The sequence below is a fragment of the Mugil cephalus genome, chromosome 1 (genome assembly GCF_022458985.1).
Source record: "Mugil cephalus isolate CIBA_MC_2020 chromosome 1, CIBA_Mcephalus_1.1, whole genome shotgun sequence".
NCBI lineage: Eukaryota > Metazoa > Chordata > Actinopteri > Mugiliformes > Mugilidae > Mugil > Mugil cephalus.
This window is the reverse complement of record NC_061770.1, coordinates 1,055,001-1,069,972: the sequence shown is the minus strand read 5'-3', so window position 1 is coordinate 1,069,972 and position 14,972 is coordinate 1,055,001. Positions and strand designations below refer to the sequence as shown.

Sequence of the window (14,972 nt, the reverse complement as noted above, 5' to 3'; positions counted from 1 at the left end):
TTCCACTTTTGCTCAGCTATCAAATGTCCTTATGTCCCATCGGAAAGAATGCTGTTGATTCTTTGTGAATATGGGTGAGTTTTATTGATGTTGGAAGCTGATGATGAAATTGTTGAAGAGCTGACGGGTGAGACAGAGCTGAGGGGAATCAAAACTTAAAATGGGGACAAGGGAAAGGCCTGATTGTTACAGAAACAGCTCCCTTCCCATAGCTACTCAATTATCCCTGAGAAATTTGTGGCACACACGGGTGACACTGCAACCAATCTTCTGGCCACGCATGGTGAAGTCGATCAAAGCGTGTGTTTGCAGAGTGCTGCAACATTCCTTTAGATTTGTGCAATTGCACTGCTCTTTGTGCTTTTTTGACTGCAGCTGAAAAATCAGTGTGAGGCCTGCATTCATCCAAGTAAAGGTCCAGTCTTGTATGAGAGCCAGTGGGCCAGGGCTCGGCCTGCCTGCGACTATTTGCTTTTCCAGCTGTTTCCTAGACTCACCCTGTGAGTGGGAGAGAAAATGGTGTGAGTGTGTGTGCTGGTTTAGTTGTGGGGGATAAAGTGAGATGGAGGGAGATTTGGAATTCTAGGAAGGAAGATGGTGACAAAGTGAGTAATATAGAGAAAGTGTGTGTGCATTTGAACAAAATAAGTCAGAGTTTCTCCGGTACCCAGTCCACTGTAGTGTGTTTGCACAGTGGAAACACCCCAACACAACACAGAGACCTCATACAGTACAAGCATTCTGTCTCTCTCTCACACGCAAACGCACACACACACACAGCAGAAGATTAAGCTACATGTGCGCATGTCTTTGACATAAACACGCCCATATGCCTGACAACCCCGCGTATAGACTGATCCGCCTCTCAGACACAAAGCCACAAGGGATGGCCTAGATTCCAGCGCATGCACATACAGGCAGGCTGCAAGGAAAAATATCACACACGAGACTGTGTATGGCCTAACAAAGGAACAGTTTTTATTGTATGTTCTGCCCTGATATGCATGCTTATAAAATTACTATTCTTGATGTTCAATAACACAGCAGGTTTTGAACTTTTTTTTATTGATAAACTATGTTCATGCATTTGGCAGGGTAACAATGTTATAAAAATATAGATATATGTATATATGTATATACTCATCTAGTCCATATACCATAGACAGACTCCTTCAGGTTCCATCTAAATGACAAGAGATGGACATAAAGAATCATGACTAATTACAGTGTGGGTAATGTGGTGATAGGCATGCTATAATAAAAAAATCCCAGGGGTGAAACAGTATACCCCTGCAGGGCCAAATCATTCCTTTTAAATTCTTCCTCCAAGCAGACAAATTAGCTCTTCTGTACACATTATAAGCAGACCAGTTGGTCAGCGAAGATGTTTTGACCAGGCTCTTATCCCCTTAGCATGTGCATACTATCAGTTACCATCAGTTTCCAGGACAGACAGATCAGAGACAGCGAAAAGGATGCTGGAACTTTCATATATTATGTATAGGTGAATCATAAAAGATTCATCGTGAGAAACGTGGAGTTACTGTACATTTAAGTTAAAAATGCAGCAATGCTAAGAATGCTTTAAATGCATCGAAAAATTGAATGAAATTTATAGCCATCTCACCAGCTTTCATACTTACATCACATCATACTTACAACGGAACGCCCTTAAGATCACAAGCACAAGAAAATCCCGATTTCTAAATGTCTGCTTTAATCCACCTTATTTAATATTATTCTCTGACAAAATTGTTTACTACCTATCAGACTACGATCTACGTCACGACACACCCCTATATGGTAGGGAGACAGCTGAAAACGCAGCACGAGACTGACAGGCTTCTCAACCAATGAACACAGAGCCTGTCCCAGAGTGGAACGCTGTGATTGGACACGCGTGGATTTTATATATATATGTATAGATATGCCTATCTGCTAAACCATGGGGGCGGGGTTATGGCGAAGTGCTGTCCATCTGTGTTGATACGGTTGATACAGAGCTAAAAAACTGGACTAACGGAGCGTCTACTTGCGTTTATGTTCCCATGGACTAATGTAAGTTCTCCTTTTATGCACTTTCTTGTCCATTTTTAAGGTGTCCCGCGAAGTCGAGGGTGTAGCAGAGCTGTTGTAGCTTTTGTACTTGTGCTCTTCACGGTTGCGTTTTGCTGAGAAGTGCTTTCGGGCCGAATGGCACGCACGCTTTTTTCAGGCCACTAAAGTGTGGCTGCTGCTGCCGTTAACGTTAGCTAGTGTTGTGTCTCTCTTCGCGGGCTGCAATATTTTGACACGCCGCTGGTAACAGACAATGCACCCAGTCAGCCCAGGCTTAATGTCATTGTAGTGAGGCCATTTCGCAGCCGCCCCGCTACTCTAACACAATAATATTCACAGTTGACGTGCACACTGTGTAGAAATTAAAGGACGTTTCCCTCATTGTGACCGCGGCCGTTGCTGCAGCGACTGCTGTTTTTTGTTTTGTTTGTCTTTTTTTCCGCTAATGTCCGAACGCCGTTAACGTTCGCTTTGCTCCTACGTGGAGAAAGGGGCGAAACTCATAAAAAAAAGAGGTTAATGAACATGGGACATGTACAAACCTTGGAACAAGACGTGTCTTAAATGGCCAGTTCGGTCTCACTTAACGTTGCGGTTTTATCCGTGCGAACAAAATACGCAGTGGGTGTGAGGGTAGCAGGCACTCGGGGCAAATATAAAACTTTAAAGTTTTCTTTATGTTAATGTGTAACTTCAGTACGTGTGTTCCGAATCTTTCACGTGACCCCAAGTGATGCGTTAAAGGTCTCCATCCTTATTTTGGGAGTGCTTTCTAATGCTCTAAGAAGGTAACCCGTAAATTGCCAGATTTATTGAGTTACGTGCGGCCTAACGGTGTGTCCAAGCAACAAATAACGGGACGTCACCCGACTCCAATGTTACCCAATTCCCAGCCCCCCGACTGACCGTTAGATAGCCCTTCCCAATTCACCCCGCTTTTCTTCTGCTCTGTTGACAGATTGTTTTGTACACTGAGGAAAAACTTTTTCAGCGGCTGCGTTTTTTTTTCTTTTAAAAATCCGCCTTCCACTCCACTGGATCGGGAAAATTTTGGCGACCTGGCTCCCACATTTGGGCCCCGCTCTGCTACTGCACGAAGTGAAGGTTGATATGCCACATCAGGTAGGAGAGCATTCGCTGGCTTGGTTCTTGTGACTTAAACGCACCAATGACTTGGTTAGCTTGCAGAGCTAGCTTCTGCACATGAACAAAAAAATAAAAAATCCTGCAGCTCTTCTCTTTGTTTCCTCGCTGTACCGTGTTTACGTGCTTCCAGGCCACATGGCATTTCACACTGCAGATTCATTTCGCATTTCAGCACAACTTCTGCAGTCGCCTTGTCCCCCTTATGTTTTGTGTGTGTGTTATTGTTTTAAGCGTGTGCTTCCCTCCACATTCCACATGTGTATGTCTGCCTGCCTGCAGCAAGGCCAGTAAATCCTCCCCAAAAACGTCGATTAGGGCATTAAAAACAAAAATCGAATGGATCATATTACACTGCTTTTACTGAACGCGTGTTTAAGGCTTCTTGTGTAAACTGACAAGCCGATGGGTGTAGTAATGTGGTTTTAGAAATGTTCGGAGGTGTTGCATGTCTTCCTTCCTGGAGCTTGTCAGTCTCTGATGTGGAGGAGACTGCGGGAAGACAAAGGGACAGATTAAAACATGGAGTTGAGTGGGGAAGAATGGACACTTTAGTCTGCAGTGAGATCACAGCTTGTGTAAGTCTGTTGACAGCATGTTGAAAAGTTAATCTATTTTCTATGGATTCTGAAGTGTGTCTTCCATGTGAATTGGGACATATAGCAACTGTAAAGTTGTGAGAATTCAGCATCCAGAGATTTACTAATGGACTTTTGTGGTTCATGCTTTAGACTTAACTTGATTTTACTACTGGACTTGCTTCTTCTACCATAATTATTAAATGGGAAGCTAATGTGATAGTTGTTTTATTCCTATACACAAATCATCTTAAAGTTAAGACATTATGACTTTCTAGGAATGTTTCCACACTGGGTGTTTTTTGTTGCTGAATTGAAAGTAAGGAGCATGTGTGAGGTCAGATTTCTCTATTTGGGCTATTTTTGTTACGTTGACAAACAGCTGCACTGCTCAGTTCTAGTGCTGAATTGGAATTGCTTGCCACGGCCACCATGACATCAGACAGTTCATGTTTTACTGTTTGAAAAATGTATTTTTTTACTTCTTTCTTTTCTTTTTTGCCAGATTGCGGTTTGAGATTGCAACTTGTATGTTTGCTTGTTTCCATAACCTTCAGCTGCATACTTGATCATATTGCTAGCTAAAACCATATACAGTACATCTTGTACTGAATGAATGTCAGGTTCGTCACAGTGCTGGGATTTTGGAAGTTGAAAGGCTCCATCCTAAAAGGGACAATCACTCTGTCATTTTGCTGTGTTGATTTTATTATCTAAAGGTTCCTCCCTCCCATCTATTACTTCAGTGGATTACAGAGGGCCCTTTTTTATAATGAGGTGCTTAGGGGAGCAGATTTTGCTTGAGAGGTTTGTACACTGCTGAGTTACAGGCAGGTTGTAAAATCATAACAGATGCATGGGGTGTTCGAGGTGCAGCAAATTATTTGGAAATGTAGGCAAATTCCCGGAAATGTGGAGTGCTTGTGTGCATATATGCGTGTAAGTACATGTTTAAATACCCACAGACTTTTTTTATGTGCGTTAGCTTTTTCCAGTGGCTCTGTGCAGTTCGATGAAGTTCAAGTCTACTCTGTGTCTTATTTTCATATATAGTGATTTGTGCAGTGATGTCTCATTACAACGCAGACACAACTGTGTTATCTTACATGACAGGTACATCACACATAAGTGGCATCCTTGCCCTGCCATGGATAGAAATTTGAAGTCTTCATTTAGTCATTTTTTATTTTAAAAATAGAAATATTAATCAAAGGTAGCATTAGAAATGCATTCTTGAAGCATAAATGTAAAATACAGAGGTGTTAGATTTTCTCATCATGTTAAGTAACTATACTCTGGGTTTGAAATGAGTCCTTTAGCCGTCATGTGTAGGAACTGGGAGTAGGATATGGGATACATACCCATATTACAATGGATGTACAGGTAGATGGATGGTAACTGGAGTTTGTCGCCATTGTTCAACAGCTGCAGTCTATTAATATCAGCTGGGGATTTATTTTCAGTATTAATGATTTGATATACAGTGATTCAAAGTTCAGAAAAGGTGTTGTAGATCTACAGTATTGGGTATCTGAAATGTTGTATTTCACATTTGACATGATATCTGTAGCTACAAGATCAAACATGCCTTATTTTTATTAGTTAATTAAGTAAAATGGATAGAAGATGAGTTAGTTTTCAATGTTGGTCATCCCTCTCAAAACAGAGAGGAGCACAGGTCAGAGAGGAGTTTTGGGACAAAACTAGGGATGGGTATTGGTAAGGTTTTATCCGATACCGGTGCCAAACCGGTACTTTTGAAACGGTGCCGATTCTTAAACAGTACCTGAACCAGTGCTTAAAGAATGCACATACAAACTTCGTCCAAAAATGGTGTCTTTTTATTTGTAAGGTATTTTGTGACATGCTAGATGAACAAAATATTAATTTAAATAATATAAATACATCTAAGGCAACAAATAAATTAACCAATATAATGTAAAATTCATAACAAACTGTCAAAATTATCATAATAAAAACAGCAGTGTATCAAAACCAGCAGCAATATAGAACATAGAGAACACAGATACAATGACAAAAAGGTCACAAGATTTTACAGTACTTTCAATCAGCTTTCAAAGTGTTGTCGCAGACTATCAAAGACGCTACATTTCTCAACTAGAAAATGCTATGCGTCGTCAGATATTTTATCACATTTGAGGGTTACCTCCTTTGCACAACAGTAATGAGCACTTGTTGCAGGTTGCTGAGTCTGCATCTTATGAGGTGAAGTACAACCAAATTTTCGGCCATTTGGTTCACTTCCATCTATGCAGGTGAAAAACTGACGTGATGTCACATGTATCTTGGAATTTGAACACTTTTATTTTAGTCAATACCAATCCATTAAAATACCTGATCTTAAGAGCTTTGTTACAGATTCTTTTTTAATGTACATACCAGTGTATTTGATTACACACTGTTTCAGACCAGACCATTTTCAATGTAGTACTTCTAAACATGCATGGTGCGACTGAATCAACAGAAAAAAGTTTGAGGCAAATGAACGTTGTCTGCTTTGTGACATTCATGTGTAACAGCTTACTCCATATTTTATTATTCCTTTATTTCTACAGCCACTGACTCATTCTCTCCTCCGCCCTCCTCAATGTGAACATGTTAAACAGGGGCTAATGGATTCCTTATGAGAGGTAATTGGGTAGCTACAACATAAATATAGTAGAGGCTCTGGTGTTGTGGTTGGTACGATTAGGTCTAGTTTGAAGTCCCTAAGGGGCTTGGCGAGATAAACATCAATACCGGCTCACCTCACAGTTTAAAGTCACAGACTACTATACAAGCTTCGGCTTATAGAATTGCAAGTTCTCAGGGTTCTTCATTTGAATGACTTGTGGTGGTAAAGAATGGTATAGATTTCAAGGTTTGTGCACCATATTGTGGTCTGGAATAGCTTAGCATAATACTGTGGGGGGTTAGGGGTTCAATTCCCACAAGTGAAGAATGCATTCACCGTTAGAAATAAAAGGCTGTTTAGATTGCGTGTGCCTTTTTTCAGCTGTTTATTTTTTTGTTGAAACTCGGTGTATGTGATTGAGTAATGTGTTCTGGAATGATTATTATTTTCCATAGTTGTCAAAAATATACCATACAATTTATGGTTCAGTATGGGGTAAGCAAATGTGGAGTATTTTTGCACTTTCATTCATCACTGATTCTCGTTCTAATTGCATTCATAGCAAAATGGTGAAAATATCTGAATTTACTGATTTATGATTTGTTGCCAATTTATGAGCCTAGATGCAGACAGATTAGTACAATCTGAAGAAGCTGTAAATCTGTTGAATGTTTGGGATATTTGTCATGGTGACCAAGCTGCCAACATACATTTACCTGTCAGACTCACTTAAGATAAAACACAGACCTACTCTTCTTTTAGCAGGGTTTAACGTGACTAGAGAACAGCTTAAATACTTAACAGGAGACTAAAATGACCACCAGTCAGTCTTTACAGAAGCAACTCAGACAGGAGTTCTGCGTGAATGTTCATGTGATAGAAATGTAGGCTTAAAAAAAAAAAAACAAAGCTGTATAGCAAAGGCCTGATATAAGGAACATTGCAACAACAAGTTCTTTACTCCTGTAAAAAAAGTAAGCAAAGACCAGAGAAGACGTGATAACATATTTTTCCTTAAAGGAGATGTTCCATGGACTATTAAAGAATCAAGCCCTTCATTGATTGTCCACTGGGCACCCCTTATACCACACAAATGACACCTTTCAGCCAGCTTCTGATGAATTCTTGCTGTTAGCCAACTGTGCTCTGGGGAAGTAAAATATAGATATTTTTCAGTGGTTTGTAAAGTCCAAATATGTTTTTGTCATCTTCTGACTTTTGACTCCGGTCACTCAATGGTACAACAAAATAAAAACAACACTTGAATAAGCATAAAATAGAAGGTATGGGAAAAAAAATAGAAAAACTGTACAACATAAATAGACTTCCAGAATAAAAAAAAATCATGCAGCTGTTTGACATAATCAAATAGTCATGAGAAAACTGCCTTTAAATTTAACTGTTAAAAACAGGCAGAAACCTCAACATTTCCCTATCACACGAACACAGGCCCTTAACAAGAATGAATCTATGAATAAGTCCTGAAATACACAGCACACTGTGCTTTGGTTTAATTAGAACCAGACTACTAAACTCCACACTAAAGATATTTCCTTAAGAAGCCAAAAGCTTTTTGTAACCATCACTACCTTCTGTGTAGATGATTAGACTCACTTTCCATTGATTTAAACATAGACTTTTTAATTAGACTGATGCGAGAGTTCACTTGAACGTGTTTTACTGCCATACTAAAAGCACGGCTGGCTCATTACTGTAGCCACTCATTAAACCTAGTAGTGTGTGTGTGTTTGTGTGTGAGGATATGTTTATCTGTAGTCGGTGTGCGACCTAAGGGAAGGGACAGGGAGAATGACGGACTACATTTTAAACAAAGCCCTGATGTCTTTAAGGCAGGTAAAATCACAATTTTTCCTTCATAGTTATGACTGCAAATTAATGTTTTTTTTTTAATTAGTCATATTTCCTATATATGCAGGATAGGGGAATCTTACGGGGATGACTCAGGGAAAAATGGCATCCATTTTTGCCATTCCTCTTAGCTCAGTAGTCACTTTTGGACTGCAAAAATGTATTTAATATTAATATTAATGTATTTTAACTGTTTTCAGGGTACATTCATTGGATGTAATGAGCCCAACAAGTACAGAACTAAGTGATGATCTATAACTATTTGCAAGATGGCTATTACGTCACTTCAGCATTCCCATGGACATTGCAAATGCAAAAAGGGAAAAAAAAGGCCTTAAAGGCAGAGCTCCCTAGTTTGTAGTTACCCCCTGAGAGTCTTCAGAACAGTTTGGTCCAAATGTGTTTTTATACGTTATTTTTATGTTACTGTTTAGGCCTGAAACTTCAAGTTTTTGATTTTGTTGCAAAACTCTAATGAACTTAATCAAAAGAGCTCAAATAACCCACCTCTATTGTACTGCATATAAAGATCACTGATTACTGGAATTACATTCATCAAGTGGCCAGAAAATTAACAGTTTGATTTGTATTTTATAACAGTGTACAGTCATGTACATGTAAAAATGTAAAAAAGCATTGCTATGACTGTGTACGAAATGAAAAGTATTTATTTGCACATTCGTTCACTGGCAGAGTTTGTAAAAAAGTGTAATAAAATCTTTCTGTACAGATAAGACCAGCATGTCGCATCTGTTAACTAGTGAGCTTTACAGTTGCATGTTTCCAAATTTTCATACACTTAAAATTAGCTTAGAAATACTAAAATAAATACTGTTGAGATGTGACTTTCATCGTATGACGCTATGCTTCACTTGAAGTTGGTAACATTTCTGCAGAGAATTGCCTTGTTTTTGAAGAGGAAACTCAGATTCAGCTCCTGTCTGCCTTCTCTCTCACTCTTTCTGTGTCTGTGTTTGGAGGCCCACTGTAAGGGGCTTTAACTGAGCTGCTAACCCTACTTCTCAACCTTTTTTTTTTTTTTTTTTTTCTCAACCCTCTATTCCTTATTTTCGCTTTCTTGATGCTACTGTAGCACAGCAGAGGGAGAGACAAGCCCACTGAGAGGGATTGGTTGTAGCTCAACAGGCCCCCCACAGAAGGCTCCACCCACCTTATCCTGTTTGTGGCACAATTAATCAAAAGTGTAGCGAATGACCCAGAACTGAACTGGCTGCATGCACACAGTCGCTCTAAATACAGTTAAAGTCAATATCCTTTATAACTATTGGCTCATGTATTTCATGCCTCACCGTCTTTCTCTCGCTTCGCCTTCCTGCCTGCATCTGTTTGACACGTGTACACACTGCGAATCAAGTGCAAATTCAGAACAGCAGGCCGATGCCAGCAGGACAGGGTGAAGCATGTTTTAGTGCAGAGCACATTTTCACTCTCTCCTTCCTACACATGCATACGAACTCTCTCTCTTCCTTTCATCATTTATGTGATACTACAGCTGACATAGTGACAAGACATTTTAGATAAGGTTTTTATTTCGTTATTTTGTCATCTGTTTTTGTCCCTTTTAAACTTTTTTTTTTTCAAATGGTTAAAAATATGACTTAAGTGTGACAAGTGTGTTTGTTGCTTGCTTTGTCTTTTTAGCCTGTTCATATTTAGTTTAATAATAAGTACTAATAATAAGTCCTGTAGATGAGCTTGAGCTCAGTTTTTGTCTGAGTTTGGATTTATAACTGCTTTTGTAAGTGAGAATTGGAAAGATATTTATTATTCCTAGGCATCTAATTGGAAAATTGGCTTCCTGAAACCTGTCCTTTTTGTATTCTAACAGATTCTGTAAATCTATTAAATTAGAAGACTGCTTGATTTAGACTTTACTTCTCATTTTTATGTGTTTTATTTATTCTACTCTGTTAGACATAACTGCAAATACAAACTAATAAAACTAATAACTAATAAACAGAGATCTATACATTTCCTAAGATGCAAGATATGTGTCAAGTTAATAAAGTGGTTCATCTGATCAGAGTGATTTGATTTTGTTGCGGTTATCTTGACAACACTGTTTCATTCATTCCGTGTCAACAAAACCATGAAAGTGCGATTTGAATTATGACTAAAAATATCCTTGTCCCTCTGACTTAAATAATAGCTAGATGATAATGTCAGCTGATTGTTTAAACTTTGAAGCTAGTTTGAGGGAATTTAAATAGTGATAAACTGTTCAGGAAGTTATAATCCATTCACTCTGACTTTCCATTATAAGGGAACGCAGTAAGCCAATAAAAAGCTGTTTCACATCAAAATATTATAATACCTCATATAATAGTTGGTATTACTGTCCTTTAAAAGGATATTATGTTGTCTTGTACATATTGAAATGTATTTACAGTTTCATCTTGAAATATATAAGTGATTTAATTTTTCTATTTTGAAATAGTTTTAATTTTATTTTTTACTTGCCCAGTAGCAAATACATGCTGAATTTAATTCTTTTTCATTGGTTTGTTTTTTATTTTTTTCCCCTTTGTTTTTGCTTGAATTATGCACAACTGTGAAGTCTTAATTTGCCTTCTTTAAACATACACAGTCTGCTTCTCACAGCTCATCTCTGCCTTATATACTACTGTTGTCGTTTACCGCCTCCTCCACCACCTGCATTTGGGGCTTATTATGTTTATCTTTTGTCTCTGTTCCATGTTTTGTTTACAGTTTTTTTTTCTTTACCATTATGTGTTTCCTGTGTTCTGTCTGCCATTTCTCCTTGTGCCGTGTGCTGCATTATGTCCAGCTTAAGACTCTTATTTGCTTTTGGCAGGAGCTGCAGTCTGCTTGGGTCAGATTTGTTTTAGTGCTACACTGATCAAGGCTTGTAGTATATACCCCAGAGGTACCCCCCCCCGCCCACACACACACACACACACACACACACACACACACACACACACACACACTGTCACACACTGTACACTGTCTTTACGCAACTTGAAGACCATAAGAGATTAATTTGTATGCATGCATGTGTGTGGGCCGGTATACATGCTTCTCTTTCTGTAGACTTGCTTTTTGTATTTTGCACACACCGCGGCATATTAAGTTAAATTCTGTTACAGTTTCTGTGTTTCAACACAGTATTCTTTGAATGACTGAATTACAATATTATTTGCAGAAATGTAATGTATTTAGATGAAAAATTTCAGTAAGTTCTTAGTGTTAATGAATACTTTGGTTGGCTGATTGGTCTGCTGTATAGCTCCAAGGGAGAGTTGCTCTGGTTCTGTCTTGTGGAATTACAGTAATTAAGTGTAACAGTCTAATGGATTTTTCTATGGAAGCCCTTTTGAGCCAAAAGCGTTATTGAAATTGTTAAAATAGAATAATTTAAAAGCATGTAATAATTGTCTCATACATGCATTAAAATAAATAGATTTGCTTAATAAACCTCAAATTCGAGGCCCTGTGGTTTTCTCAGTGGTACCTAGCTACACTCTGTCCTAAAGTTATAGATTATGGAGAATATACTATGTATACTATGTATACATTTTTTTAATTTTTTTAAATTTAAAAAATACACTACTACTTTGTGATTTAGTAAAAAGGTTGGATGGAAAACACAACCATAAAAACACCTAAATTGACATCCTTCACAGGGAATCGTATTGCACTTGACCAGCCTAAAGTAGAGGTGTGAGCACTCTTAGGATGCATTGAGATTATTTGAGATTTCTGACCACATTTGGAAGTGGGCAGGGTCACATTTGTCACATATTCCTTTGGTTTTGTGAACACACAAGGCGTCCTGAGTTGAATTAAAGACTTCCTTCCCTGCGATTGATTGGCGACCTGTCGGGGGTCTACCCTGCCTCTCGCCTCTGTCTGAAAGCAGCCTCTCTCTGGAAGCAGCAACCCAACCCTAGTGGATAAGCAGTAGTAGGAGATGAGATGAAAAACCTACAACTACAGTTAATGATTGCCTGAAAAGCAGAAAGCACCATAAGTGATGACTGATCCTTAATAATGAGAGCCTTTTTATAAGTATTAAGTATTCTCTTTAAACAAAAATTAACAGGATTAGGCTAACAATTTAGTAACACATAAAAATATTTAATATGAGTGCACTCTGTGTGATTCTGTCATTAAATAACATATCTGCATGTGGTTAATTATTGATGTGATCATGATGATGTACAAGGAACCCTATGGAGAGTCTTATTTCTTCAAGAGCCTTATGTCTTCACCTTTATTAGCGGAGATCACAGTGCAGAGTAGTAAATAATAACATCTATGCTTCTGAAATAGCAGTAGTAATACATTAGAAACATCTGCTGTTAAAATGTTCTGCTGCTCCCAACCAGTGCTGGAGTTTATTTGCATACAGAGTGCAAATCTAAAGCCCCTTTCAAACTACACAAAAACCCCTGGTTGACCTGGTCGACATAAGTTTTTCGTGCTGTGTGAAAGGGTCGACCTGGCATTTCATCCTGGGCCAAATGACCCGGCAATTGACCCACGATTTTATCGTCTTGGCTCGGCTAAATTACACTGCAAACTTCCTTACATTAAAAATTACACCACAAATTACCCACCATAATTCTTCTCAAAACAAAAAGTTCTTCTGATAATAGTAATCCAGTGTAAATCGACATCTCTGTGATTTAGGCCTTTAGGCGATTTTACTTTTTGGGGCTTTTGTTTAATTTGCGTTATTTCTCTGACTCTTGTCAGTTATGAATTATGAAGGATGTGCTATAATTCAAAGTTTGGACAGATGTTAGAACGCAAAGTCGAGAGGTCGCCATTTAGACAGATGGAATCATTAAATCAACTATTAGTGTGTTCATTAGCAAAGGTGGAGATGATTTAAAGTAATTAAAATTGTCTCTGAAAGTAGCAGAGCCACAACATGTGTACGGTTGTGGAAAAAAGTTTTCGGATACCTCATGCATTTGTTAATTATTGCATTAAGAATCACTCTTAGATCTTCAAGTGCAATTTCCTTAAGTACAGTCACAGACAAAATACTAAATAAATCCTAAAACAGCCATTAAAAACTTGAAATTGATTGGTTCCATAAAAATACATAAGAAATTTTGAGTATTGTCATTTTGGTACCAGTGATCTACTAAAATCAAATCTACCCATCTGCTCACACAAAGCACATTCACATTCACACACCAGTGCCACACAATGGGAGCGACTGGAGGTTCATTGTCTTGCTCAAGAACACTTTGGCATGTGGCACATTCCGGGGATTGGACCGCTAACTTCTCTACCTACTGAGACACACTCACCCCTATTGTCTCGTACAAGCACCAAATCATCATCACAGTCATGTTCTGCCCCTTCAAGTCAGCCTAAATAACCTATGTTAGCTGCATTTAATGCAAAACATCAACCAATATTGCATACACACGTATATCTTAGCTATGTACAGTTCTTTTTTTTTTTTTTTTTTTTTTTTATTAACCTCGCAGTGTTCCAGGGTACTTGCTGTCAACGTGATGATGTATGAGAGGGAGGCGAAAAGCTGGCATGCAGGTCAGACCCGACTGCTGGCAGTGTGAAAGCCAAGGCGGGTCGACCCGGGTCACGAAAGTCCTGCGTCTGAAAATCTCATGTCAACTTGCTATTTTGTGAAAGCGGTATAAGATTGGATCTGGAGAGCTGGTTGGAGCTGCATTTGTTAATGCAAGGTCTGAACACGGACTTTACAAGCTGGCCTCCTATGATGGAACTGTCCAGGTCGGATGTTAATGCAAGGCTATCAATGCTAGTCTCCTGATTAAAAGTCATACTGCCTGTAATTATGAAACTCAGTGAAATGCTTTCTTTACAAACAAGCTCATAGGTGTGGCAGTATTGTAACTCTAGCCGCAGTGAAAGGAAAGAAACGGTCATCATTCCATGATACCATTAGCTCTGATCCTCTCCTGGCCTGCTTAAACGAAGATGAAAACTATCAAGGCTGGAAAGAAACCTACGACAACAGTCAACCCACACATCTCTGAAATGGATGTTCTGTTACATTCTTTTGCAAAACCAGTGTGATACAAGCTCATCTTTCATGCAACAAGGCTATCAAATCTAGGACATTTGATTAGGTGTGCAGACTATTGCTCTATCGATATTTGCAGCATTATCCAGTAATATTTTGAGACTTTTATTGTAACAAAGTGGAAAACTATATGTCCTCTGTTTTAGTCCTGACATCAATCTAACAGTTGTGCTTCATTTCTCGTAGTATTTGTGTCAGGTCTTATATCTTCTGTACATGCTTTTGTCTTTGGCTTCTCAGCTACAGGTTTCTAAACTATTTTTTTCCACTCTATCCAGCTCTTTCCACCTAAGCAGGGCAGATGGCCTGTTTATCGAGCTAGCTCAATCAGTTTCACTTGTCCAGCTGTTTGTATGGCCCAATCTGAGTATCCAGTCAGCTTTGGATGGATGGATGGATGAATGTATTGTGCAGTCTCTGCATGTCGTTGTGTGATGTTTCCTCTGCTTTTGGAACTTTGTTTGGACAGAGTTGCAGTTGTCAGGTGGAAGTGTATGTGCGTTGACTGCGTGTGTTTGTGCAAGATGCCACATATGGCATTTGAGCAACAGTTTGTGTGTCAGTTACTCTACAGATCACTGGTAAAACGGGTTTGATTTTGTGTGTGTGTGTGAGG

At 38.8% G+C, this 14,972-nt stretch overlaps 1 protein-coding gene across 2 annotated transcripts in view; it reads left to right on the top strand.

Moving 5' to 3' along the window:
* The first annotated feature begins 1,938 nt into the window (after positions 1-1,938).
* The window catches only part of LOC125007701 (vitamin D3 receptor A), a 92,215-nt gene continuing 79,181 nt past the window's right edge, over positions 1,939-14,972 (top strand). The window contains exons 1-2 of one of the 2 annotated variants that reach the window (XM_047584444.1): positions 1,939-2,058; positions 3,017-3,180. The gene's annotated coding sequence lies outside the window, so the exon portion shown is untranslated. The remainder of the gene's footprint in view (positions 2,059-3,016; positions 3,181-14,972) is intronic. The other variant, XM_047584452.1, reaches the window with a different exon arrangement.